This window comes from Poecilia mexicana, unplaced genomic scaffold (genome assembly GCF_051168715.1).
Source record: "Poecilia mexicana isolate PSO_F unplaced genomic scaffold, ASM5116871v1 scaffold_2, whole genome shotgun sequence".
Lineage (NCBI taxonomy): Eukaryota > Metazoa > Chordata > Actinopteri > Cyprinodontiformes > Poeciliidae > Poecilia > Poecilia mexicana.
In genome coordinates, this window is record NW_028263371.1 from 40,533,366 (window position 1) to 40,554,371 (window position 21,006).

Here is a 21,006-nt window from a genome sequence, read left to right on the forward strand (position 1 = left end):
ATCCCAAAAGCCCAATTAGAAAAGAACACAGAAAACACAAAACAATATACATTTCCATAAATTATCATGTCAACATGGCCAAAGAAGCACAATTCTGAGAAGCTAAAAATGTGTCATTTCTTACGCTTCAATACATTTCATATTAGAAAATGTGAATCATTTGACAACAGAAGAATGTTCTCCACAAACAGAGCCCCTTTTAAATCTATTTAGTTTATTAAATTAGCACCAATTCATAAAAATAATGTTGTTGCAAGGTACTTTATATAAACAGACCATTCCAATTCAGTACTAGTTATACTACAGCTGCCGTTTGCTGCAGTTCAACTTTGTAACAAACCCTAATCCTATATAACACTGTACAAATTAGAGCAAGTCTATTTTGACTTAAAAACAGCTTTGCAGTGTAAACATTGAACTTAGTTGGCACAAACTTGTGCCTGATAAGGTTTATTTTTTCCTAACAAGTTGGTTCTCATACACCAATATTCACCCAAGTTATTAACACAACATGCTAATATTAACAGAATTAAACAACATTGTTTTACATTGGAGCATTTCTTGATATTGCTGTGGAAAAGGCTGATTGGGTCATTGGATAAATACTGTATTTTGGTCTTTGAAGGATTATGGGGAATTAGAAAGCTCAATTGGGATAATTTCTATCCCAATGTTTGGTTAAGCTACCCAACTTCTGTCTCAGCTTAGATTTAAGACATAACCCAGTAGCTGCTGTGGAGGGAATCTCTGAGTTTTGTGTGAGTTTAGGGGTTTTGTTTTCACTCATCTTTGTGCTGTTGCTGTTCAGGAGATTTGGAGGCGTAGGGGTCGGGAGTGATATTTTTGCTGAACATACTACTACAGTCTCTTAATTCACTTGGTCCTGTATTTGCCAACTCCAAGACACTGATGAAGAGATCCTAGAATCATCGCGCACTATTTCAACTTTAACTTTGCTTTGACACGGTTGGAAAAATGACACAAATCCTCGAGTCAAATCTATTGATTTTGTTAGAAGTGTTTTCAGTGAAAAGCAGATCTTTAGCTGACAAAAATCCCCTGCTAAGATGTTTTCTTGATAGTGTTGTTAATGTTTAATGCAACACCAACTTTATAATTCAAAAGTTGCATTTGTCAGCTGTGAGCTGCCCTGAAGGAGCAGCGCTTTTTACACACAGAGGGAAATACTGAAGCTGCAGATTGCGAAACTCTTATGAAATTGCAAAATGCCAGAGCTGATTTATTTCACTATTGATTCAATCAAAAGACATGTGATATTTTTTTTCTTCATACCAGAGGTTTGAAGCAGTTTTCACCAGATATCTGACCTGAGATTTTTTTTTTTTTTTTTTTTTTTTTTTTTTTGTCATTCGTTTCGGGAAAGTGGAGTTCTCTTTCCTCTGGAGTAACTCTGGAGAATATTTGTTGAGGTGATGAAAGCAAATAAACTAAACACGGTTGATCAGCTCCAGCAGTATGAAACACAATCCCACAGATAAAGCATTGCTGTTCGGATCATTAGGTGCGTTCTCCACTTGCCATCACCACAAGTTTGACATGATTCTGCCTTGAAACAATAGATGGAAGCTTTGATATTTTCCCAGACTGAATTTTTGCAGAGTCGGGTTGACGGTGCACATCTGCTGCAATTGTTTGAAGCCTCTTCGCATCCACGTGTGGTGAGTTAATCTGGGGTTTGGCTGCTGTTTGCTGGAAATTTGCTGAAGTCATCCGACTCTACTTTGCTCAAAGGAACTATAAAGGTGTAATCACCCCACCTCCACAGGTGTGTGAAAAGTCCCTTCTCGTCTCATTAAACAGTTGTTTTTTTTTCTGGTCAGCCTTAAACAGGGCCTAGGTAGCAAACATCTGTAGCTTTGGAAAAAAAATGTTCTCATGGCATACTAACTATTCTGAACATATTATCTCCGCAAATAAAAAAAGCACATTTTTTCGTTGCAAAACAAATTAACCTTCTTCTTTGGAAGAAAAATTAAACTTTCCTTTCATACTGAATAAAAAAAGAAGTTAGCTCTTTCTACTGCGCATTTCTCTTGCCTTTTAATTGCATACAAAGATAAGTAGCTTAAAATAAGCAAAATTCCATCATCTGCGTTACACGTACCTTTTTTCTTTTTAGCATGTATTGAAAAATGACACACAACTTGATATTAACTGCAGCAATTAATATCAAGGTTACCCAATCTCATGCTGTGCTGTCCAAACATTTTGTCAACACTGATGAAGATCCACTGTTTTTGACAGGCTGAAATATTAAATTTGCCCGCATGGAAAGGCAAGGGAGTTGGACTTATTTTCTGAGTACCGCTGGTGATAATTATTTAACCACCTGGGGATCCAGTAGATCTTGTACAGAACATTTAACTTTATTTCAAAAATGTCAAACCGTTGTTAAATTTGGAATCCTGGGGCAATAAGAAGAAACTTAATCCGCTCTTATAGTTTTGCACACAGTAAATGTTGCACCATTCGTCACAATCCTCATTTAAAGTGGAATAAAGACATAAGATCCGTTTTCTTGCCACATGTGTGGTAAGAGCCAAAAGCCTATCTCAGCCAAGGAATGTAATCTGCTGCAAAAAAAACTTAAAATGAGAGAAGTATTTTCAATTACATTAATTTAGCAGAATTTCAGTCCCTTGTGCTTACTGTAGAGAAAGGAAGAGTTAAAAATAAAAATCTATATTTTAGGCTATAAAATCCCCTAAACACCTTCAAGGTGTTTAGGGGAGTTTTTTTACGTCTCTCCCAAGCTATAAGTGTCAGAAATCTTAAATGACATCTTAATGTGGATAGAAATTTTTTGGGCGTAAATTAAAATTACTTTAAAGGTGAGCCGTTTCTGCTTTCCAAACCATCCTAAATCAAGGTTAAAAAGAGGATGACATGTACTTGCTCAGACAGATATCTATCCTGTGCAACTAGGTTTTTTTTTTTTTTTCTGAAGAGCTCAATTGGTTTTGTCCCTTAGGCGTAAGCTGATTAGTAAAGAAGTAAAGTGGCTTAAACTATCTAATAAACTATCTAAACTAAAATAACCTCCTAAACACTGAGGGATTTGCTTATCTCCAAACTTCCTGTGCATCTAATCTCACACAAGCCGACACGCTGTCGGTTTGCAGAGCTTCCAAATCAGTGTTCTCGTTTTATTTTGACCAGAAGTCTCCATGCTTTAAAACGTTTGCCCCAGCGGACTCGGTTAAGCTTGCCAAAGTTTTTTTGTTTGTTTGTTTGTTTGCTTTTCCTTGAAACTTCAAGTTATGTACCATGAATGTTCATATGCAAGAGTTTTTCTTGAATTCAGCAGATAAAATCCACACAAATAAATTTAGTTTTGGCTAAAGCGCTTCACTCTTTTACTCGAGGGATGCACACCCAATTCCTCAAATATGATCTCATTATTACAAGTACGAAATTGTTTTCAGAGTGAGTCATCCATCTCAAAGGATGAATTCTCATTAGGATGGAGGAAAAACCAATTCTCTCTTGCTCGACAGTAAGACACCCCGGTTCCCCGCCCTTTCCTCTCCCCCTCTCCTCTTGATCTTTATTGTCTCTGCTTGGTTACACAAAACAGGCAACAGTGACACTGAAAATAGGCCCTCAATCAGCATTATCTGATGCCAGACTCCATCTTGGAGTCTTTGCAAAGACAAAAATCAGTGCAGCCATTTACTTTTACCCCACTCTTGATGGAGTCGATTTTCTGCCAGTTCTCGTAATTTACAGGAATAAAAAAAAAAAAACAAAACAAAAAAAAACTCAATCCTTTCAGTGGCAGCTTTTCAAAGGGTTAAATACTCCTTCAGAGCCTTCCATGATCCTGTATAAACCTGTAAAGCAGATGACAGGCTGCGTGTGTGCGTGTGTGTGTGTCTAAGGGAGGTATTTGCGAATACACACCCTAGTAAAGAGGAGTGTTTGCAGGCAAGAACACCTTTCAGTCTTCTGTCTCCTGCCTGTCTTCCTCCTCAGGGAAATAGCCAGCTGTCTAAAAATAATTCTCTGCTTTTTCCCTTCTCCACCAGAGAGAGAGAGAGCACATACAGCCATGGGGAAGCAGGTAAGATCTGATTAAGAAGCGTTTTTCTGTTGGACTGAAGGAGTTCCAACTCTTAAGATTTTGATTTGGTTGAATCAAGTAGAAAGCTGATCGGCTCAGGGAGGAGCGGTAGGGAATCCTGCAGGTCATTCTGAAAAAGACACTATTGATTTCAGAATATCGATCACAACACACTGAGCCTCGTACCTGGATGCTTGTTAGTTGTTTTTGTTTTTTTTTTCTGCTGAAAAAAAACCAAAAAAAAGGCATGTTGCAGTCTGTGTGAGTGAACACGTGCATGGAGGAGAGCTGGAAGAAGCACTGAACTTTATGAACTCATTAAGAGAGTTTCGACAGTTTGAGTTATTTAGTTACAAAGTCAGTTCAGACGGGAGCCAGATGCTTTGTCACAAAAACGTCCCCGTTTTCACATGCTTCACGTCTGCTGACAGCTGAGGAGCTCCGATATGTCAGCTTCCTCGTAAAGCAGCTGCTGGTGAAAACATTCGGCTGGCAGAAAAGGTAGTATTTCACTCTCACAGAAAGAAAGGTAAAGACCAACTTTCAATGAGCAGAGCAGGTTTCGTCCTATCTTTCCTGTTTTAATAAAGCAACACAGCCTTTGCTCTGGCAAAGTCTGGACATGCAATATTGCTGAACTCACTTGGATTTTCTGTTTTTTCCGTGAGGTAAGCTTTCAGATTTTTTTTTTCTTACTCCTTGAAAGACCGAGCAAATGTGTGTTTTTTTTTTAATGGTATTCTTTTTTTCTGGGTTCTAGAATTCACTTAATTTGGCAATATAAATGGATTACTTTGGTCAATGCGCTTTGGATGTTAAAAATTTCACTAGTGTTTTCATCACTTAGCTCTGTTTCCACAGCCCTGCCTCCAAATCATAAACACAACCATATCCATTGCATTCTCAGTGCCAACTTCATTAGCAGCTGCGAGGCTTTTGTGCCTGGTCGTTGCGACAGGGCGAGAGGTGTCGCTAGATCACCCCCATTACGACAGCCAATAACAGCACAAAGAAGCAGGACGTTAAGAATTATGGGCGCGCATATCCACACGGTCACATTTTAGGGCCGTGAATTTTGAACATTCCCAAGAAGCCAGTCTTTATTATGGAGAGGCGGAAGGACAGGATTAATCGAGCGCTGATTTTAGTTAAAAGGAAATTTAATTCACTGCAGATGACATCCTGATGAATGGGGAGCAGTTCAGCGCATTGCGAAGCTTTGGAAAATAGTAATATTGCTGAAACAAAGTCTTGCTTTTTCATAAAAGTATGTAAAATAAGTAGTGAACACGTGTGTGCTTTTGTTGATTGAGATATTGCTAATGAGGCCATTGACCATTGGAAGTTTTGAAATATAACTGCAAACATTGCTATCATTATTATTATTTTTATTTTTTGGCAACTGTAAAAATTTTTAAGGTGTTTTTGCTTTTATGAACCAAACATGTCTGCATTTCTTTGGTAATCAGAAAGGATTTTTGTAGACCACGAGTATAGATTAACCCATAGCAACAGGAAGAAACTTCAAATATTGACAACTAGTTTCTCTACTTTCTTTTGCTCTTTGAAAATCCCTTTCTTCCTGTTTTTAGTAGATACTTATTCCACATGTCACTAACGTTTTAGCCGTGACTTTCTTCGACGAATACTTTGGTTTAGATTCATTATATGGATTACTTTGACTGTTACCAACATCTGGTGCAAATTTCATGTGATTGACCTGATTAGACAAACATGTTAGTTCATTTAATAGTTAACGCTAGCTACCATGCAATTATTAGAACAGCATGCTATTCTTAAGAGGGATTCAATCAGCTGCTGAGAGCGACTGTAAGCAAGAAGTCAACAGAAATTCCTATCTTAGTGAGGTGTGGTTGACACCACTGCTAGGACTGTGATGGCTCTTCTACTTGTTATTTAACAGTGGTTAGCAATTAACTTAATGGAGCCTTACCACCACCATATGGTAAGAAGTATGGACCAAATGTCACCAAAAAGGAAAGAAAAAACAAAACCCTCGTCCTGTTACGCAAATTACACTCTTGTAGCTTTTACTTCTCGAGTCTTTCATTCACTACATCCTCCATTTAATATTAATTCGGACGTTCAGCTGTCAGCAATTCACTGTGATTGCCTGCTCAAACAGGCACCGAATACCTGTTTGATCTGGTGAAACAACCAACACTAAATGGGGAAGTAAAACTAAACAAGGCAAAGGAACAGTACCTGCTTTTGGCACAGCTCTATTCATTTTGTGGGCATCGTATCCGCTGGGTCTGTGAGATACCGTGATATAAGGGATTGCAGTAATCAAGACATATATTTTTTTAAGTACATGCTAGTGGCCTCAGTTGGTAAAAACTGGACTTCACCACTTAGGTGATCTGCCTGTCAAGACTAAAATAACCATCCATTTTTTTACCCCAGGATTGGTGGCAGTGCCTTTCAGATGGCCAAGATCTATGATCTTAGGGAAAGGAAGAAAAAAAAAATGAAATGGAAAAAAAAGAGAGACCCAAGAACTGAGCCTTGCGGAACTCCACAAGAAAGTGAAACAGAAAGATTTGAAATTTCCCAGGCTGACACAAAATGCTCTGTCAGATAGGAGCTAAACTAGGCAAGAACAGTCCACCCAATGCCTGTAAGGTGCTCTAAGGGACAAATTAAAATTTTGTGGTCCACAGTATCAAATCCAGCTGTTAAATCCAATAAAACCCAAGATCACACAATTTGCAGACTCTGTGGCTACAAGAATATCGTTAAAAATCAAACGATGCATATTATTTACGTAATTTAAATTCTGACTGAAAAACCTCAGGAATGTTATTTGCTGTTAAAAATTCCATGAAATGTTTGTAAATAACTTTCTCCAAAACTTTTGAAAGGAAAGATAGCCTTTAGATAGGCTTAGCAATACAGTTGGCTCAAGACTAGGCTTTTTAACCAAAAGATGCACTGTGGCATCTTTTGGTTAAAAAGTAGTCTGTCCTCAGGTGGAAAAACACCTGAGGACTAATAACAGCAAACACAGAAGGCCCTGAAATAGAAAATAGCTCTTTAGAAAAACATAGGTGGGAATAGATCCATAGATGAACCTAAGATATTAAGATGATCAATAATCTCTGCCAGATATTGACGCCAACAGTCCTTTAATATTTGAAGTGACATCCGAAGCTTATTCTTTATCCACTTTCTGTCTGCTTTCCAGAAATTCTGCTGAAATTTGTTCAGTTTAGAGCTGCAGGTGGTAAATGTTACGCTGATTTTAGACACGTTCTTCCATGTGTATTGTAAAGTTTTCCACCACAGCTTACTATTGTTGATGCGAGAAGAAGTCATATTGAGACACGAAGTCGACCTTAATAGTCATAAATGGGGTCGTCTGAGTTTCTCCCACTTTCTAAGTTTTTAATCTATTTAACCGAGATGTCAGAATTTCTGTGTTCTGACTACAATACCTATAAATATCCTATCCTAACGATAGGATAGGATATTTTTCAATAATGATGATACTGGATATTACTATCTTTCCATAATGATTTGGAAAGTAGTAACCAGAGCTGAGCAAAAACAAAAAACAAAAAATGTACTAGAAAAATTGGGGAGATTTATCTGTAGACATAAATTTGTGGATTTGTTTGCAAGTTTCAGCGCCAAGTCAAGATTACACGGTGATTTACCGAAGAAGGCCGAAAAGGAATCAAAATGTCCTTGAGCAAAGTATGAGTTTATGCTGCTTATGTTTCCCCAAAATATTAGCTGCATTTTTTTGTTGATTTATACATAAAGTAAAAGTATAATGTAGAATATATATGGCATTAAAGCTGGAAAACAGTTTTAAAATACCATATTTTTTTTCATCACAGAAACTGGATGTTTAGCAGTGCAATCGAGTTTGAGATCTAGTGTATGCAGTTCTGTGCAATGAAGTGTAGCTGAGTGAAATGGTGTCAGTAATATCTAAAAAAAAAAAAAACATAAATAAATCACCCATCTCTAACTTTAGAGAAGAACGAGCTTCTGCAGCCAAGATTCAGGAATGTCCTGTGATGTCCTGAAGAAATGTTTTGGCATCTTGATGGACAGCAAATGAGAATATTCAGTTGCGCGTCCCTAAGATAACATTGATGGTGTTTGTTTTATAATGTTAACTGCTCACCAACAATGTCAACATGCCCAAGCAAACGGGTTTAAAAAAAAAAAAAAAAAAACCTAGGAGAAAACTGAAATTTAGGTGATCCTGACTCAAACAGCTGGGCTGAGGCATTTGGCTCTGACTGCCTCCTTGGACATGTGAACGCAGCCCCACCACAGATGTTCAGATTGACTCCAGCAAAACGCGGTCGAGCGTGACGGTCGTAATGTTTAACAGAGATGGAGGAACGGCGTTGTCTGAAAACTCTTCATCCCGCGGAGAACAATTTCTTATCTGCCTTTGTCAAACAGGTTCCGTCTTTCAAAGCGACTACTGCTTGTAAAGCGAGAATACAAACCGAGGCCGGGGGGGTGGAGGGGGGGGCTTGGATATACAGCCAGAAAGTGCAGGGGTATTGCATTACTATCATCATCTTTGATAAAGTTAGTTAGCCGCAGATTTGCGATAAAGATGTGATAAATTCTCTGAGATAGATTCCCACACAAGCTGGAAGCAATTACTGAGTCATCTGAGCAGAAAGAATGCAGCAGGCATTCACTGAACCCTTTCGAAAAAGTAGATACGTTTTCTTTTCCATAAAAAAAAAAAAAAAAAAAGTCAAGACTTTCTGAGGAGCAGTTTGTGGTGTGGACTTAAAATAGTAGATTATATTTCTTTTCCAAAATGCCTTCCCATATTTTTTTTAAGCGAGAAAGCACCAGACAGCAAAGCGTTTAGCAATTTTATTTTAGCCACAAAGTACAACGAGCTTCTTTGGGAAATGATCAATGACTTTTTATTTTGACCACAATAGTTTCTTTTGATCCCTTGTTATAGTACTTAAAACAAAACATAAAGACTTCTTTTTTGAATAGCAAAGTTTGCTTTATTGTTTCAAAACAGATTGTCGGCAAACTTTGAAGTGCGAAGTATTCAGGGCCCTTAGAATTTTCATAAAAACTTAATTGCATTGATATTTTATTTAGTTTGTCATTCACAAGCTTCTGTCATCTTACTGTTAACTCTTGCAACTTTTGTCACTGCTATACTATCACAAATATAGTTATGTCTATAAATATAAACCATCAAGTTTCTTCATGGGGATGATATGTTAAGCATAATGCGGAGTGCCAATTTCTTGCCACTTACATTTGCAAGTTTTGAGCAAGAGTTTATTTTGGTGTCATCTGACCCAAGCCCCTCCTTCCACATATTTCCTGTAGGTATTCCCCACATGCCTTCTGGGAAAATGTAAACAGTATATATATAGATATATATATGGCTTTATTTTTGCAGTGGTTGTAATTTTACCTGCATGACTTCGATAAAGGCCGTTTCTGTGACATACAAAACTGCTGACTGATTCTATGCTCTTGGTCTCTCGGCTATTTCCCCACAGTCTGATGATGCCACCGCCATATTTTCCCATGAAAATGGTGTGTTTAGCTTGATGGCCAGTGTTCCCTTTCAGCCTCACATAGCATTTTGCATGTATCCCAAAAAGGTGGACTCTCCTTACCGAATAGGTAACTTTTTAAAGCAGTCGTTTGCATTACGTTTTATTTAGGCCTACCAATGTCAAGAAGCGGTCTCAAGGCAAATTCACAATTTAATTTTTTTTTTTTTTTTTTGTAATGCGCTTTTAAATCTCGTTTGTCTGATCATAAATTCCCAGTGACATAAATTGAAATGAGTGTATTCAACATGACAAAATGTGTAAATGTTCCAAGTATTGTGAATGCTTGTATAGAATTAACAAAATGTCTTTAGAACTTTGCTCTTTCATAAATCTAAACAGTGGTGCTTATCAGGTTTCATAAACATTTCAAACTAAGTTAAGTCTCTGTATACATGTGCACAGAATAAGTTAGTCTAATTTACTACAGAAGAAAAAATGGAGAGGATCGTAAGCTTAAATCTGATGGTGGCATTTTCACGACCATTACGCTGCTGCGGGGGATGAGGATCAATACCAGGTCGGCTGCCCACACCAGTCCTGCTCATTTAGCCTGCTAACCTCGAGCTAAATGCACGCAGAAACAAGATGGCGTGTCCTTTGAGAGCCTAAATCATTCTAGATTACTTTGAACTAACTTTACCTGCTCTGAAGATAAACCGCTGTGAGCGTTAATCAGCTTTTCAATAACATTCTCATTCATTTGGCTAATAATCAAGCCGATTGCGGGTTAGTCATTGGCAGCGTGTCTTAAGGCACGAGCACAATTAAAAAGTTGAACTTTTGCCACGACGAGGGCAGCTTTTGCTTTCATCTTATTGTTCGCTGGCAGAGTGAGGGCTGTTCTAGTTCGGGAAAAATGATTATAGTCGCTTAGATCAGCACTTGTGCTGAAAAAGACCATCCTAATGCCTGTAAGCACATGCTAACCTAATTAGACATTTACCTTCAGACTCTAATTACTGTGATTACATTGAAGTTTGATGCCAAACATAATATTATAAAAGACATTTTCTTTTATGTTGCCCATCACATCTAGAGTAGAATCTGCACAGCATCATTTGGTGAGCAGAAGTTGGTTAAAAGGATGTATAGGGGGTGTGTGTGTGCTTGTGTGAGTGTATGCGCCAAACGCAGCGATGCAGCACAACCCTGGAGACACGGTCCCATCTGTTCAAGGCCGGGCCTCGTAGTTAGAAACTCATCAAAATGTGGTCCCCAAGGTTTGTGTACCCCCCCCACCCCCCCACTTTGTCTCTCCATTTGCTACCTCTTTGTCTTTTTATTGTGAGGGTGGGTGGGGAGTCAGGGGCAACTGCTCAACCCCAAAAAGGGGGCCGGGGGTGCATTAATGAAGAACATATCCATGAAATGGCCTGGTGGACGTGATGCTTGCTGGTCATGATTTATGCTTGCATGAGCATATAGCCAGGGATGGGGCCGGGGCTGGGTGGGGAGATCCAGCAATGAAGGAGGGCGTGTGGAAAACAGAGCTTCTGTATGTTTTGTTTATTCTCTCATCACTGAAATAGAGAGGTCAGCTCTCAATGTGGGAGATTCCTTTTCGTCTTGTGCTCGAAAATAATCTCAAAGATTTCTCAGGACTTTAGCATGTGAGTTGATTTTACTGTTTATTTTCCCGGCTGATGAAGACACATGGATTTGCATTTGAGGCTATTCAAATTGTTTCTGCCTTACTCAGCGTATCTGGCTGCTTTAAAGCTGTGTAATGAGTATTTATTTTAAATGTGTTATTTTAAAAATCTTATTTGTACAGTTTGTGTTCGTAGGCATGAATTAGGATTTCTTTGTTTGGCATGACATGGATTTTCTTGTGGAACTGCTTATAGCTACTGCAAATTGATAACTCTCCTTATGACATGATGACTATGCAGGTGGAAGAAAAAAAAATCCTTTCTCTTCTTTCCCCAACTATTAACGTTTATGTAACATTCAATTTCATGGCCTGTTTTGCTCCAACTACTTATCTTGCTTTTCAGGAGGGCGTTTCTGGCCCTCTGCAGGTCTTTTTCTAATTAATGCAGCTTGATGTGCCAGCCATCATCAAGAGGACTGCCTTAGGCTGCAAATGGCCTCATTTAATGGAGATGAATATTCATTTGTTTGGAATAATTTTGTGGACAGTTATGCTATTAATTGATAAGGGAATATATGTGTTGTTGTTTTTTAGGCTGTAATTATATGGGGATTATTCTAGAATATTTGTAGGCTTCACTGCCACCGATGCAAATGCAGAAACAGAAACAGAAACGATCATTTTTCGACATTATGGCATCTTGTGACAGCATTTTATACTGGTTACTTAAGATAGGGTGATGTGAGAAAGTATTTATTCCCCTACTGATTTCTTCTGTTATTTTATAGCATTAAACTACTTTTAATATCAGACAATGATATGAGGGAAAACAAGGTGCAGTTTTCAAATTTCCTTTGTTTTATAAAGTGAAATTAAGTTACCCAGGCCGACCTGGCCTTGTTAGAAAAAGCCTCTGAAACCTAATAACTGGTGGTAACATCATTGGCAGCCACGACTCCGGTAATAACTGGCAATGGGTCTTTAATCTTCGTGGAAATATCTTGGTTCACTCTTCTTTGCGGACTTGTTTTACTTTGGGGGACGTTGGAGGGTTTTCAAGCATGAGCAATCTGTTTTAGCTAATGCCACATCATCTCAATGGGATTCGACAAGGCCACTCCAAAGCCAACATTTTGGTTTTAGTTTTAGCCGTTCAGAAGTGAACGTCCTGACGTTTGGATGATTGTCCTGTTGCAAAGAATTTCTGGTACAAACATCAAGTCATCATGGTCATGAAACAGCAAAACAAGCCTCCCATCATTTTTAAAGTTTTATGTATGGCTTACGTCTTTTTCTTTTTTTTAAGTTACATGTCTTATGAAGGATGCAACAGGATGAACCCCTTCCAAAAAGTTCCACTTTTGTCCTGTCTACCAAAAAAATATTCTTCTAAATGTGAGATGGGTCATTGTTTTCCTTTTGTTCACCAGTCAATATCGCCTTGGAGCTTGCCCATGGATAGTATTTTTGCTCGGTACCTTTCCAGCTGTTGAATAATGGACACTGACCCTAACTTTGACAAATGAAGATTGCAGTGTTTCGATGTTATTCTGGGTTTGTTTGTGACCTTCAGGGTGAGTCATCAATGGAACGTCTTTTGTAGGCTGGCCATATTTCTTAATTCTACAGGCCTGGCTGTAATCAGGCCTGCTTGGGGTGAGTGAAATTGGATAAAAATGCTTATAAAGTTTGCTTTATGACTTAACAGTGGGTCTTTGGCATTACTTTTTGTTATAGTTTCCCGATTGGCTACACGGTATAATTTCAAAACTGCATATTGTATTAACACAGACTATTAATTGCTTATTTTAAAATGTTTGAGGATGTGAAAAACTTAACAGTGACAGCTAAAGGCACTTACTTATTAAAAGTTCTGTCAGGACTCTCATATATTTTCATACCACAGTAAGTCACTTAAAATAACACCAAAAAATAAAGATCTCTCTCTTTTCTTGAAAGCAAGAGAAACCTTGTGTGTCAAACCAGAGCAAAGAACAGCCTCAGTTTCCAGCGGGAGAGGTGGGGACGGATTAAAACCACAACCCAGACAGATTTTCTTTTGTGGAAAGATAAAAACAGAAACAGACTGTTTTTTTTTTGTTGTTTTTTTTTATTTGATGTTATTTTACAGTTCAGGGAAGGGTGTGACCTCTGGAATGACCAAAGAGGGCAAACCAGTTTTCACTGGCTTCACATGTCTGCTTGTCTTTCAAATCAAAGTAAATAGCCATGATTTTCTGTCATTTTGTTGCAAAAGAATGAATTCATAGATGTGTTGCAGGCCCTTTAATAAGAGAACTTATAATTATTTCAGATTTTATTGGGGTCTGGGAGGGCGGGGCTGTTTTCATATTGAGTTCATTTTATACCTTGTGCAGCATTTCTGTCAACTACTGATGGTTGTATGTGGTATAGAGCTTTGAAAAGACTTTGAACAACATTGGAGACATGCTAAAGGACACTATCAAAACAAACTTGTTTTTTAACAGCTCATCAGAACCACAGGGTGATCCACTCCGCATTGATGCAGTAGTTCCTGTAATAGGAGCAATTGCAGTGCGATACATGGACGTGTGAAGTAATTATGTTCATCTTATGGAATATTCAAATTTTCTGAAAAACTGAATTGTTTGGTTTTTACTTAGTTGTATGTCATAATCATCTTGACAGAAATAGGCTTAATATTTCTCTGCGTGTATTTTATCTGGTGGATGTTTCAGTTGTTTGAACTGCAGCACACAAACTTGAATTAGTTTAGCGCTTTCTGTGTGTTTTGAATTGGAAATGGATTTGCTGAGCGCTGTTTACAAATCTATTAGTGTTCAGAATGAGTCAAGCACAGGCATCAGACTCACAGCCGTGCTTAATGTGTCTGTTGTTTCTCGTCATTTGTCAGTTGGAGCGTTTAGTCTCGGTCCTGTGAAGGGGAGTGACCTCGTTCAGGTATTGTCTCAGTCACAGGGTCTCTACACATTTCACTTCCTTACAAAATGCTGTTGACTTCAAATTGGCATTGGATGTTGGGAGGAAGAGGAAACTAACAGACAGTGGTAGGCTTGACGAAGAAACAAACAATCTGTGAAGAGAGAGCTGAGGGTTGGCCAGTGAAAAGATTAGAATGGCATTTGGCTCGAGAGGCAGGATGCATCCCTGCTCCTGCCAAACTGCCATAGCAACGGCAGCTTAATGCATCCCTCGTAGACCCCCCCCCTCCCCCCATCACCCTCCCCGCTGAGTGTCCAGACTGTACCAAAGTGTCATTTAAAAGATCTTGACATTATTCAGTTTGACCCTAGCATTTACCCAACTGCCAACGTATTAACCGAAGCACATTTCCCCCCCCTCAAATCCAGATGCAGAGACATTTGCTGTCAAGTCTGACAAGTCTGCAGCTTTATTCTAAATGACATGCAAATGAGTGAGTTGTGTAAAAGTCTATTATGGCTGTGCATGTAACCCTAACGGAGCAATCCTATCCATCTTAGAGCTCCCATTTGTCATGCTGGGCACCCCTGCTCCCCGGTGACCAATCAGGAGTGTTTCCTTAGAGGCTAAGAGCAGCCCCTCACCTCCTCATCATCGCAAGTGATTGACAGCTTCCACAGGAAGGAGGGGGTGGATATTTACCTCCTCGTGTTCTCATGGGACCAAGTTAATGATCCCAGCCAACAAAATAACACAAAGAGGGAAAAGCCTGAGAAGTCGGTGCCTGGTTGAACCATTTGGAGCAGTTTCGGCTTCCTTTGGAGAGAATTAGAAAAAAAGAAAAAAAGAGGCTTGTGTGAGAAGACTTTCAGAGACAGGAGGAACACAGATGAAGCGGCAGCACCCAGACAGATAGTTAAAAAAGTAGAGGGAGTCTTCTGAGCAAAGTCTCAAGTTTTTAGAAAACTCTCATCTTTGGTTTCTCTGTGTATCTTTGAGTCACCCTGACTGGACTGTCTGGTTGAGTGACTAACAGGCTGTGAGGTAAGACACACTTTGTATCTTTGGAGAAGGATGCATAAAAAGTCCAGATGAAAGAGTAAGAGTTTCTGTTTAAGCTTCGACAGCCTATTGGTCTGCTGCATTGAATCTGCTTCACAGTTTTCTGTGAATATTTTGCATTTTGGATGCAAATATTTTTTTTAACAGCAGGTTGAATATGAACAAGCAGTCTAGTGGCACTCAGTGGCCTCCTGCACCTGTTCATATCCATTCACTCAAGGGGTACTTAATTAGATACACCTCTTTAATTGTTTGTTAAACAGTGAATCACCCAATCAGATGGCAGCAGCTCAATGCATTTAAGCATTCAGGCCTCTAGGCATAGCGAACACGACTTGCTAAACTTTAAACAAAGCATCAGAATGTGAAAGACATGGGATTTAAGTGATTTTTGAATGTGGCATGGTTGTTGGTGTCAGAGAGGCTTCTGAGTATTTTCTAGAAACTGCTGATCTACTGAAATTTTCACATAAAAAGTGACATTTCCGCGGATGAAAAACAGGTCGCAGGCATCAGAGGTCAGAGAATCATAGAAAGACTGGTTTGTGATAACAGAACAGGCAGCAGCAGCTGAAATGACCACTGGTTACAACCACGACATGCAGAGTGGCATCTCTGGCACAGTATGTCAAACCCTTAAGCAGAATGGCTTCAGCAGCAGAGGACCACACAGGGTGACCCTCCTATCAGCAAAGAGCAGGAAACCGGGGCCGCAACAACACTGGAAAAAAAAAAAAAATGCTTCCATGTCTGATTAGACTCTTCATATTAGCTGAGAGTCAAAATATTTCAAACAGTGCACAAGCGTAAGTCTTTCCTGCTTTATGTCAAAAGTTTAGTGTGGCGGTGTCATTTTTTTGACCCGTCTAACCAACTGAGAATTGTTTGAATTTATGGATTTTCTAGGCAGCAAAATGTAAAATTCAAAATTTCATATTATGGTGGCTGAATTTAAGCTGAGTGTCCTGAAAAAAACATAGCTATGTGTTACTTTTTAAGGGAAAATTGACTATTAAGTCCCTAAAATGGTTTGATTTCTCTTATTTAATTTCACACCATTCTGAATGCAGCAGGGTGAACTGAAACATGAGGACTCCTGGGCATGGGAATGTCGCTCTCTCGCATTGCTTGGGTGCCAACCGGGTCAGTCTTTCCACATGTTAGTTATTTTCTAAGCAACTGAGGAATTGTGAACAGACGCCAACAATGTGGGAGAAAACTTTCAACACTTTTTAAGTCTGCAGTCACAAATCTCAGCGCATTCCTGTGTTTAATCTGAGAAATATGGCTGATGACAGCTAGCATCTGTGTTTAAGTACATTGTTTGACTTCAGTTATTCTCGCTGTGAGCATGGTGCAAATGTCCAGCTCCGATGCTTCCAACTAAATTTGATTGAGGTTAAGGATGATGGTAACGGTATCCAACAGTTTAATTTTGTTTCTGGTGTTCAGCTGGAGGCATCTATGCGAGTTTGGAAAACCTCTGCTCCAAGTTACGTCTGATAGCCTCAAGTTTTAGTGCGGAGAAGCAAAAGTCCTGCCCCCCTTTCACACTATTGGCTTCTCCAATATCCTGCAGCCCACTGCATCTAGATGGGATGGTTCTCAGTCAGAGTAGATAAAAAAAGGTGGCAAGTTTTGATCCTCCCGCGGGCTCAGAGGAGAGGGTTAAGAGCTCAGAAACTCACAGAGAGTCTGAGAGGCGAGTCACTACGCTTTAAGTTCAGACCGCCGCAGTGGATCAGCTTCGCAGAGACTCTAAATATCAGCGGTGAATGACTGTGGAGGTGGCTCTGTACTTTCCCTTGCTTCTTTACGGCTGGAACCATGAGGCAGGTAAGTCAGGAGGTCACTCAGAACACAGCCAGTGTGTAATGTTACTGTGCCTTTGTGTGTTTTTTTTTTTTTTCCTGCTAAAACATGAGTCATAATGTGTTTCCAAAGCTCCAGGCAGGGATCTTTTTAGGTGCAAAAGTTGTCGGGGTATGTTATTTTTCCTAAGGTTTTGAACCGGATTGCATGAACGTGTGATGACTAAGCAAGGTCTGAAGGGAATTTCTGGAATTAAACGGCACAAAAATGAGTGGGTTGAGGCTACAGCAGACTTCCTGTGTAAAAACAGTCATTTGCAACAGCTTTGAGACATTTTCAAACACATTCTCGACTGCAGGTTTTCTGGAAATTGAATGAATTAATCTTTGGCACATTTATTTTAGTTTGATGCATTACTTTTGAGTGTGCAGCTTCAAAAGTATGGTTATTGCCATTTTGTCAACAGATCCTTTTTTTATTATACATTTATCATTATCAGATGTCACGGTCCACTTCATTGTGGAGGAGGAAAATGCACTCTTGTGGCTCCTATTAATTAATAACTGGTTGTTTTAAAAAGAAATGCAAGGCACCTTTCCAAATGAGCACACTGCTTCTGATCACTACTGTGACCAACAGACAACAAGCTGTCACCATGGCAACACATGTGGAGATCTTTATAGCGTTTATGGAGTCAATGAAGTGCTTGAAGGGACTGTTAAGAATTGTTTTAGTAGTCTTTATAAACAGTCAATGTCTTACCTACAGTACAACAGATTACTGTATAACTCTCTTAGTGTTTTTGTTTAGTACAAATCCAGAGGAGTTGGTTCTGGAGGCTAAAGGAGGAGCTAGTGTAGGAGGGGCTGAAACCAGAGTAGAATCAAGACAACTCCAGTGTCAAAAACATCACCTTAGCATTAAACACAAAAGCTATTAAAAAAAAAAAAAAACTTTAAAATGCATCGTCATGTTTGAATTAGGAAGTTATTTACACTGGAGATAAAGTTTAAAGCAACTAATTACTGTCTAGGTAAATGTATTCCAACAAAGTGCAACTTAGATGAATATTCAAATGTTGACAAAATAGCATCTGGAAAAAACCAACATGATTGGAGGCCAAAAATCTATTTTGGTTTTTGCCCGTGTTGGACTAGCCATTACCTCCAGTCCATCACCTTCAGTCTCTGAGACCTAATCTGGATTATTCTAAAGAAGCAAAACTGTATTTATTGTGAAAATGGGATGATCTCAAAACGGTGAAATGCTTGGAGAAAATCAGAAATCCTCCCAAGGTTCAGTTTTTAAAATTGGCACAAACAAAAGTAGTCTTTTTTGTCCCCTTTTTTAACCAGAATTACATTTTACGAAGTTTAATCTTATAACGGCTGTGTTATATGTTCAAAAGACAGAGTTAGGCCAGAGCAAGAACAACTAAAGCTTTCAAAGACATGACGAGATATTCTTACTTCTGAGAAAAGTTTTTTAATTTTCCAAGAAGTAGTTATTTGAAAGTCACCGTCGTTAAAGCGGGTATATTTTCTCACATTTTGATCCAATCTTAATGCATTGCTAAGCACGTGACAGTGTGAATACTTTCTTGTATGCAGTTTTGCAAAACAACCACAAGATGTCGCCATTTGCGTGTTTTCTCCACTTGGAAATCGTCAATCCTAAACGACTTGTCCAAACTTAAATAGTCAAAACTTAAACGAGTACATTGACGTTTTAACTCAACGGGTAACAGAGTAGTTTTAACCGTGTGCGAACTTGGAGGAAGCGGGTTGCAGCTGCATGCTTGGAAAGTCGCATTCCTTGAAGTTCCTGTGGTCATGGAAAGGATAGGGTGTTTTCCCGCTGATGGCACCTGCCAAGCCTCGCAGAGGAAATGAGAAGTTGCTGCCGACCAGGATGACCTGCGTTGCTCAGACTGTAAGACAGGAAACCAAATAAACTTGTTAGCACAACCAGACTTGTGAAATGGCAGAAACGGTACATTTAGCGCCACGGTTTTCACCTGAAGCTTATTATTAGCCCGGAACACCGTTACTCTTCTCCGTGCCAACATGTACAGATGAGGTTAAACTCCAGTCGCATAGATGCTAAGGTTAGTAATTAGGTTGCGCTCTTTAATAATTTAAACTACAGCCTGTGTCTCGGCCGTACAGGCTCCATTAACGATGATCTGGGTAATGTGTGCAGCTGCAGATCAGGTAGATTAGTCAGTCTAATCAGCCGGCTGGTGCCACCGCAGCTGTAAATCACATTAGGCCTGAGTGGGCCGCTGCTGAGCTGAGCAGAACCGAGCAGAGCCGGCTGCTTCTGCTGCTCCTCCGGCCCTGGCCCCCTTCATTGGTCACAGCCACGCTACCAGGACAGGATTACAGATAAATATGTTAGGTGTCAGCCCGGGGAAGAAGACAGAGAGCAATAACAATCTTTCAGAGTCTGAATAGCCTACATGGATCAGGACTATCATTAAGGGTGATAAAAGACCATAACCAAGAGGATTAAGGAGCGTTTGAGCAGGAAATTGCCCTCATATCAAAGACATTTTAATTGTTTCATCTATAAAGGACCCATTACTTCCTAATCAAAATGTAACTCCACATGTCATTTCAGTACCTTGGTTCATTGTTTGGGGCTGAATTCCAATGTTTTAGACCAAGCTTTCCTGAAAAAAGTCTGATTTTTTTTTCCCCCTCTGTGAACTTTTTCACATTAAAATAAGAAGCTCTAGCTCAACCTTTCGGACATTGATCCTATAGGCATACCGCTTCAGCAACATGATCTTCCATCAACGATGACCAGCTTTTCTGTCCCTGAAAAATAAAGGTCCCACGCCCGGATGTTGCCAACACCATGTTTTACAGTGGAGTATGTTCATATAGATGCAGAGTGTTATCCATTAAACATACATAATTTAGTTCTAAACCCTTTCACTGTAGTTCTTAAAACCCCTTAACTGTCAGGTGAACATGGGTATCCTCCTGGACCCTTTGACTTCCATGTAAGCGTTTTGGGAGTGACAATTGTGAATAGAACACATTTTACAACATGTTTAATGTGTCCCTTATGTGTGTGCCATGCAGACTGCAAATTGGACTTAAGGATCTCTCTCAATAATGCCTTTCTTTATGCCACTGGCAGGTGTGCAGTGGTGCCATGATGTCAAAGCTTGTGACATAGTTTTAATCTGCACCCTGATACCACCCCTGAGCTGTCAGGCATGTTCCTTTGTCTTCGTGATGCTTTTGTACATTAATGAGCTCTAACAAACTCGTAAGTGATTCACAGAACAGCTGGCTTTATTTTAGATTAAATTGCACACAGATAGTTTAATATGAAGTGAATATGTGTTGGTATGTCAATCAAATTCCCATTTTTTTAATGGAAAATTGATTAGTATGTGCCTTAAAGTTAGAATGTGAGCAAAAGGTTATTATGTTCACATTGTCTTTCATCGTTTTACTGAACAAATGGGGTAAGTTTCCCTTTCTGCTCCAGGGCGAGTGAATGTATTTCCCGCTGGAGGCTGCACAGAAAGCGCCCAGGGAATCAAAGTCACATTCCCTTCATGTCTTACTCTCCCTGGAAGTTAGCACCTACAGGTGTGTCTGGACTTGAGCGAGAGCTTTTTTAATATTTACAGCTTCTTGTCTGTCTCTGAGAGCGGCGAGCCTCCCGGGGGACCCCTCTGAGTGACAGGAGGATCAAAATGAAACCCAGCAGGGGTGTGTTCGGAAATAGTCGCACATGGTAAGCAGATGGCTGCTCACTGACTCGCCACATCAGGGCCAGCTGTGACAGATGTGGATGTTGCCGATGATGTTAAGTCATGTCTGGCTTCATTTTCTAGTCTTATTGAACATTCTCCTTTGAGACTGCGCAGATATTTCGCAAGCTGTACGATTATGCCGGAGTTTGAATTACTC

At 39.5% G+C, this 21,006-nt stretch overlaps 1 protein-coding gene across 2 annotated transcripts in view; it reads left to right on the forward strand.

Moving 5' to 3' along the window:
* The first annotated feature begins 2,775 nt into the window (after positions 1-2,775).
* The window catches only part of mid1 (midline 1), a 41,860-nt gene continuing 23,629 nt past the window's right edge, over positions 2,776-21,006 (forward strand). The window contains exon 1 of one of the 2 annotated variants that reach the window (XM_088016439.1): positions 2,776-4,084. The gene's annotated coding sequence lies outside the window, so the exon portion shown is untranslated. Of the gene's footprint in view, positions 4,085-16,791; positions 17,096-21,006 lie in introns of those variants that run through there. The other variant, XM_088016441.1, reaches the window with a different exon arrangement.